The sequence below is a fragment of the Ornithodoros turicata genome, unplaced genomic scaffold, assembly GCF_037126465.1.
Source record: "Ornithodoros turicata isolate Travis unplaced genomic scaffold, ASM3712646v1 Chromosome160, whole genome shotgun sequence".
Lineage (NCBI taxonomy): Eukaryota > Metazoa > Arthropoda > Arachnida > Ixodida > Argasidae > Ornithodoros > Ornithodoros turicata.
Genome location: NW_026999321.1, coordinates 151,518 through 159,533, shown reverse-complemented (window position 1 = coordinate 159,533; position 8,016 = coordinate 151,518). Strand labels below are relative to the sequence as shown.

General features: G+C 44.1%; 1 long non-coding RNA gene across 3 annotated transcripts; it reads right to left on the bottom strand.

Moving 5' to 3' along the window:
* Positions 1-2,757: 2,757 nt before the first annotated feature.
* LOC135372692 (uncharacterized) lies at positions 2,758-7,350 on the bottom strand. Of its 3 annotated transcripts, XR_010416068.1 has the most exons (4): positions 7,205-7,350; positions 5,529-5,767; positions 5,087-5,239; positions 2,758-2,850 (listed from the first exon to the last, which is right to left on the bottom strand). It is a non-coding gene; the product is annotated as an uncharacterized LOC135372692 (long non-coding RNA). The 3 variants fall into 3 exon arrangements; XR_010416066.1 differs by lacking the exon at positions 5,529-5,767 and having other exon boundaries at positions 7,205-7,314; XR_010416067.1 differs by lacking the exon at positions 7,205-7,350 and having other exon boundaries at positions 5,529-6,329.
* Positions 7,351-8,016: the final 666 nt, after the last annotated feature.

The following is an 8,016-nucleotide window of genomic DNA, read 5'->3' as shown; positions in this document are numbered from 1 at the left end:
GATGAGATGTCGAACAGTTGCAAACCGCTGCTCCATCTTACAAATTTGTCGTGCCCGTCTAGGTATTTCCCATATTTTTTAAACATTTCCACATCTTTCATATTAAACGTGCTGGACATGTTACTGTGCAACCCCTGATATCGAATCCAAATCTGAGTCAGCATGGGCTCATGAACACACCGGTGTAATATGAGCAAAAATAAGACTGATGAGATGTCGAACAGTTGCAAACCGCTGCTCCATCTTACAAATTTGTCGTGCCCGTCTAGGTATTTCCCATATTTTTTAAACATTTCCACATCTTTCATATTAAACGTGCTGGACATGTTAGTGTGCAACCCCTGATATCGAATCGAAATCTGAGTCAGCATGGGCTCATGAACACACCGGTGTAATATGAGCAAAAGTAGGACTGATGAGATGTCGACAAGTTGCAAACCGCTGTTCCATCCTACAAATTTGTCGGCACGTCTAGGTGTTTTTCATATTTTTTAAACATTTCCACATCTTTCATATTCAACGTGCTAGACATGTTAGTGTGCAACCCCTGATATCGGATCTACCCCGTTTATTTGCATCATCACCTGATAAAGTGCAGGTCCCGCACGAAAGGCTGTGTGTAATAAAGTTTAATTTCAAAGAGTGCGTCATTCCGTGGACTTGTTGTGTTTCCACTACAGTCATAGAGTATAATAGAAGCGTGACCCATTTTTTCCCCCAGAATGGGTTCACTCACGCAAAGGAAACGGACAGGGGTCAAGTGATCTTCCCGAAGGGTCTGTCAAAGTCAGTGAAATGGATGCACGTAATAAATTTCCCGGACGATAAAACGATGTAAGTGAAAGTAGGCGAAAGCACACGGACATGAAGATGCTTGTGCGGGCGACACGGGTGCTAAGTGCCAAATGACGCATGTTTTAATGCCCTTCGTGCAGAACTATACGGACAGTTTCAGTCTGTGATGAGCAAAGTACAGGGTGTGTGCAGAAAAACGTGACCCGCATTTTGACATGTAACTCGTTGTCTACTTAGCCGAGGAACTTCCGGTGGCGCACGACGGCGTATTTATGCGTGCGAAAGCTAGAAAAAATCCTGGAAGCCATACTCAATGTAAAAAAATAAACAAAGCGCGAAAACATGGGCTTCCATGCATTAGAATAGGGCGGTCATGACACTGCATGGCAGTGTATTTCGGTCTCATAAGAGTTATGTGCAGGCACCGCTAGGGGCACTGCCGATGAGCATCCATGTGGGACATCGTTTCGATTTATGCACCGATAGCTCCCCTAGCGGTACTTGAACACAACTCTCCTACGTGCACCGTGTTGCCCTTTCACATACACCCTGTTGCACACCATGTTGCCCTATTCTGATGCACGGAAGCCGACGTTTTCGTTGTTCCGTTTATTTTTTAAGCTGGGTATGGCTTCCACAATTTTTCTACAGATTTCGCACGCATAAATGCGCCATCGTGCGCCACCGGAAGTTCGTTAGTTAGGTAGGCAACAAGCTATGTGCCTAAATGCGGGTCATGTCTTTCTGCACACACCCTGTACATCAAGATTGTACTTAACGTGTATTCACACGAGGGACATCCTCGCGGAGTATTCTAGAAGAAGAGAAAGCGAAAACATTGCTCACAGAGCCGAAGTTCTGACCCGTGTTATGTTGAGCATTCACACGGCGAGGAATATCGGGGTGGCGAACTGCTCATTTACGAAACGACACTTAGCAGACGACACTTAGCAGACGGGTCTTGCTTAGAACGTACAAAGAGTGTTGGTGGTTAACCACATAAGATAATAACCAGAATTACCTACCACGTTGCACTCTCATTGGTCGCTTGCTCAGTGTTGTGTGAATTATCTCAAACTATGGGCTCTGCGTGGAGCTGTTGGAGCCTGGCGTCGTTATACGCGTTTCAGATTTCCAGGCGATTGCGAGCTTATGTGGAAAGGCACCAGCACGTACCTGAATCTTTTGCTATTCTTTATTCATTAAAAGGTCACCATCCATATGCTTCGTCGCAGGCTTTGTCACACCAAGGAAAACGATGTGACCTCCGTTGATTTCCAGACTTCAACGTGCTTATGAGGAAAGGCATTGGCATGTACCTGGATCTTTTTTACTTCTTACTGGCTACACGGTCACCATTCCAATTCTTTGTCATAGGGATCAACGGAAACAATTCAGGCTCCGTTGGGTACCAGCCCGTTGGGTGCTTATGGTTAGTCATAGGCAGGCAACTGTTTTGTTCCAGTGAAGAAAAAAAAAACATTGCAGGCTGGATGACTTGTGGGATCAGGTGAGTCGCGAACAACGGAATGCAGGCAGCGGCTGAGCAAGGGACTATTTGGATCTCAGAGGAAAGTGGCGAAACAGCTGATGTTGCTTGTTTCTTGTTTCCGAATAGAAAAAGTCAGAAACGTAGTTTTCATTTTTCGTTGGAAACTCCCAGGTCCCTGTGATTTCTGCTGTGTCATTTAGCCGTTTTGTGACACGAAATTGCAAAGGTTTCAGACGAGCAGCTTAGCACTGCTAAAGTGGCCCTAAAACTATACAACATACTTTCCCTTGTCGAATGAAGGCGAATAAACGGCGTTACCTTTATTCTAGCTCAGATAGAACTTGCTTCCTCTTGAAGACAGCCCGGAGTGCATACAGACCTTCCTTTTTTCTTCTCTCCGCCGTTTGTCAAAGCCCAACTTCCTCGTGCAAATAAAACGGGTTTAATTCAAATAAAGTGACAACATGCGCTGCAGAGCGAATGCGAGTTTATTTCAAACACATTTTTGACGTCATGGACTGTCGTGCGTCGGTGCGGAGAAAGTTGCCTTCCAGTCTTCGCTACTGCAAGAAAAAAGAAAGAAAAAAACATTATTGCGAAATCAGATGCTGTGTGTTCTACGTATCGAGTATTTACATAGACACAGCACGCGTGGTCTTTTAAGACCTATGGAAAAGAAGAAAAGGAGGTGGTGATAGGGCTTGCCGTTGTCGGCCTCACGTATGTGGGCAACGTCACGACTGACGCCCTGGGGGAATGTGCGTCCTGGGCCGACTTCTAAGGGAACTGTGCCGACATATGTCTGAAAGCGTCTGAGGAAAACCCAGGAAAAACCCCAGACAGCACAGCCGTCACCGGGATTAAATTGCTACCCTCTCCGGATAACCTTGGACAACGATATACCTACAAGCTGGGAGTATAAGAGCAAGCGTATTTTCGTTACTTTCATATTGTAGCGTATCCCGTTGCATTTTTGAATTTGTAACGACGCTAGGATTGCGTTACATTTGAGTGAACTACCGGCACTCCGTTACTTAGTTTCAGTAGGGCACACAACAGTGGAAAAAATTCATCTGCAAAGTCTGTGCGCAATAACTTCGTATAAATGAATACCATTCTCGAGTGAGAATAAACAAGAAGACCGACTGATGTAAATGAATGAGAGAGAGAGAGGTTTGATAAGAGGCTCAGATTGTATCAGGACGTATTGATAAATCTGTAAAACTGATTTATGTTCCACTACAAAACACGGGAGACACCTGCACAGTGTCGCCACCTCTCGCCCTTCCTTCGAGTTTTTGCATCTAATGTTTTGAAAAACCATTCAGAGATGGCTCAAGATGATTGACTATCAACTCCCTTCACATTGAACGCTGAAGGCACGGACCTAACGATATAACCAGGGGACAAAGGTTATGTAGTCGGCTGGGAGATTGCATTCTACAACATGAACATGCTCAACGGGTTTTGTACTGGTGCAAAACCTCGCTGCAAAGCACTGTGGCTTCCAAAATTGTGTTGGGAGATAGTAACGTGTCAAGGCACGTTCTAAAGGACAATGCAGTTTCAATAGTTAGAACGATGATAACTACGGCACTGGATGACGACAAAAAATGTCGTCAATCTCAAAAGCCTTACGTGATATCGGCAGTTATGTTGTCCTTGGAAAAGCTTTCGACACAAAGCTGTGTCAACTTAGAGCTAGATGAAATGCTTCTGCGTTCTCAAGGAACGTGCAAGTTCGGCGGCATTTTACTTGTGATTTCGCGAAAGCTCGTATGTAACGCTGACTCGATGTAACGATTGTATTTCGCATTTTCGTTAATTGCATTATAAACGGGCTCAAATGTACCTCCCAACCTTATTGCAGTTAACTACATTATTTTTTGCACTTGACAAAATACAAGATGGCCCCACAAAGACTGTGATGCATGAAATCAACATTCAAAAAAGCATGTTGATTTCGTGCCAGAAACTTGGATATTGTGAGACTTTCGTGGTAGTTGGGCTCCAATTTTTCTACTTCTGCACAATAAGTAGGTGAGTAATTGAGCCTCTGTATGCAATAAGGGGATAAGTCAAAAAATCCCAAACCGAGAAAACTGCGAGTGAATATTTGGTAAAGTAATTGCGGATGAGTTTCCTCGAATAACGCAAATGCAAAATGTCTAACATATATGCACGTGTGTACTCTACATGCATGTCCCGTTAGCATCGTTTCTGGGTGTGTGACTTAGCTGAAATTGAACAAAATCCAGCAGCATGACATATCCTCTTTTTCTATATAACACCGCACGCACACGGTTTTCGTGCAGGAAAACTCAGTAGCATTGCTGACACGGTCACGTGAGGTTTTTGAGTGGAAGTCAAAGTTGATTTTGTGCATCGTAGCAAAATTTAAGCTACACCATTTGTATGCATGTGTAAAAAACGGGCCTCATCTGGCTGTTCATCCCATTGACATGCATGCATTTCCCGTTTCTTATCATCCTATAGCGCGTCAATAAATTGCAATACGGTCCTAAATTTTCTTTCACAGGTACATACTGGTATGTAGATGTCATTGAAACAAAAATACTAAAAAGGGGATAATTCGACTTATCCCCTTATTGCATACAGAGGTTCAATTGCACTACTTAGAAACATCAGCTACTTTATGTTTGCATTATAATGCTGGAAAAGTTGCGATAATGTGACATCGCATCGAGAAACTCAGTGTCGATGTTGTGTACTTTGGCTGAAGAAGGCGTGCACTGGAAACCTCCGCTGATTAAATCCCCTTGACCATTTTGTATTTACCTTCTGATGTCGAGTGATGGTGGTATCCTATTTCGTCCTGCCCTGACAATACCATGGTGTTGTAAGGCTCCGTTTTGACTTCCAGGATTGGATGTTCATTTGAAGATTCCTCTCGAGGTTCTTCTTTAATGCGATACGTCCCAGCCATTCCTCCTGAATTAAAAGAAAAAAGGGGAGAAGTCGCCGTAAAATGTTTAAAGTCACGTGACCGTCATCTCTGCCTCTTTTCTGAATCTAGTCAGGCTGTATTATAGCTAGGCAGTGACTTTTTCGGGTTAAACCCGATTCCGCCCGGTCTTTCTCCCCGAACTGACCTCCGACCAATTCGGGTTAAACCCGATTTCTCCCCGAATTCCAGTTACTACGAAACCCTCGAGTGACGTTTCCACTGAAGACGAACAAACGTCGCTATGTGTAACACATGTAAGAATGGGTCACTTACGTTCTCAGCAGTACACTCAGTGGCGGATCTAGTATTTTCCCAAGAGGAGGGGGTGCGCTATGGAAAAGTGCAATGTGCATGCTGGGACTGGTCCATTGAACCCTATGTCCAAGTCGGAAATTGAGGGGGGGGGTCCGGACTCCCCCACCCCCTAGATCCATGCCTAAATACACCCATGTGTGTCAACACTGTCTATGCCTTGGGGGTTACCGCTGGAAGGTCATGATCCCGCAAAAAAGCTAAAGAAAAAGAGAGATTAGGAAATGACTTAATAAACGAGAGGAGAAACAAGAACACCCGATAACACCCGAAGGCACAATTATCGCCCGATTTCTCCCCGAATTACAGATCTAAAAATAGCGCATGATTTTTACCCCCATCCCCGAACCTGAGAAAGGCACTTATTCCGAAAAAGTCACTCCCTAATTAAAGCTTATCCGCATATACTGTACACAGTCAAACTCCTTTACAACGAAACTCGGGGGACAGCAAAACAAATTTGCAGTTAAGGTATTTTCGTTAAAAAGGATGTCCATTACTGGACCTATAGGGCTCCAGCGGACCGCAAAAAAAATTTGCTGTAGTGGTATTTTCGTTAAAAAGGTGTTCGCTATAAAGGAGTTTGACTGTAATTGGTTAAATTTACGGGCTCAATAATTGGCAAATTTTTGAGAAGCCAGGATCAGGCAATTATTCGCGGAGCCTTAAGTTTGCGGTATCGCGGTGCGTCGACCACAGGGGGGCGGATCCAGACCCACGGTTTTGGGGGCGGTTTCTTTGTCGGGGTGCATAGTGGGGGAGGGGGAAATTCAATGTGTAAACTAACATTTTGGGGGGCGGTCGCCCCCCTGGATCCGCCATTGGTCCACCCTGCATCTTTGGGGCCCCCACCTTGAACTTCCTGGAGGAAGCTAACAAAAGGTATCACAAGTGGGTAACTTGGTAAAAAAACTAACTGGGTAAATTGAGACTTCGTGTTGTGTCTGTCCTTTCATGTTCCCTAGCCACGAGGTTTTACATTATGCATCATCTTCACCAGCTCGCTTGCTTCCTGGACATTTTTTCGTTCAATTTGTCTTCCTTTTCAGCACTGTGTATATGTGTGCACTGTATTGACTGTATTCATTGTTGCGTGCATATACGAGCAAAAGTGCGTGCGGGCACGCAAACTCAATTTGAATCATCAAGAACCATTTGCGATTGGATTATGCATCTTAATGTTCAAATGCCGTTCATAATGAATCTGTATTCTAATGTACTGCGTTCTAACGTAATAACACGTACAAATGAAACGGGAAAGCTGTGCAGTATATATGTCACCATTGTGTCATGATTCTTTCCGTGTCTAAGAAAAATTCCTTAAGTGCAGTTAAGTGGAACCTTTACCAAGCATAATCCTCCCACCTATAAAGCTTGGCACACCCCCAGGAGTGAATTTCTGGGGAAATCACTGATAGAGATAGCATAACCATGTCACAAATCATACTATCAAAATAGTGAGCATCACTATGTCACGGAGAGAGACCACAGACAATGGTGACGCGGAGAGTGTTGGTGTCTCCCCGTTCTACCGACGTATTTGTTCCCGTCGTATTCACAAGGTAGCACATTTCGAAACCCTCAAAATTAAGGGCATAAGGACTGTTTGTAAGTAATCCCTGGAACTACTCGTGTACCTGCATTAGTGGAAGCTTGGAAAATCCATAATTCTCGCGTTCAAAGCGTGTTTCGAGCGTTGTTTACTTCCTCGTGGCCATGAGCGCGTTGAGTAGTAGCGATATCGTTGGATAGAGCCAAGTGTGAAATGCGATAATACGTCCAAGACAAACAAAACCGCGGATTATGGGTCAAAGTTTAAATAGTTAAATTCTGATCATAACTGAACATTAATTTTCTGGGCATTACTGAACGTTATTTTCGTGTGCGCCACTGAAAAAGGGCCACGACGGTGTTTAGCGCGTCGTCTGCTATTGTCGTCTGCTGGCGCAGAAACTGTCGCTGACGTCCAGCATTTAAATTACTTCAATTTAATTTCCTTCCTCGATACAATGCTCATAATATAAGATATAATGCTGACTAGAAAACAGAGCGGTAATGAATTCTCAAAATCAATCTTCCAATTCTGTTCTGTTCCACTTTCCACCGCGCTGCGAGTTCCTCGATATCGTTTCAAACGTTGTGTGCACCACTCACGTGCAATTCGTTACCGCTGGGTCTCCGACGTGTTCATTCAACATATTATATATATTGATTGAATTTAACCGCACATTATGCTCCAGTCGCTTCAGCTATGGTAATAGCAGACGACGTTAATCATCGTCATCATCACGCTCTTTCTGTTTTGTTGTGCCAACGGTTGTGCATAGGAAAATTAACTAATTAACTCGAGCTGAGTTATATCAGGTATATAACAGTTATACTTCGCACCATGCAACAACGTGCAAGACATCGTCCTCCCTCCATTGCCCTCGTCCTTTCCTCCTTTCCT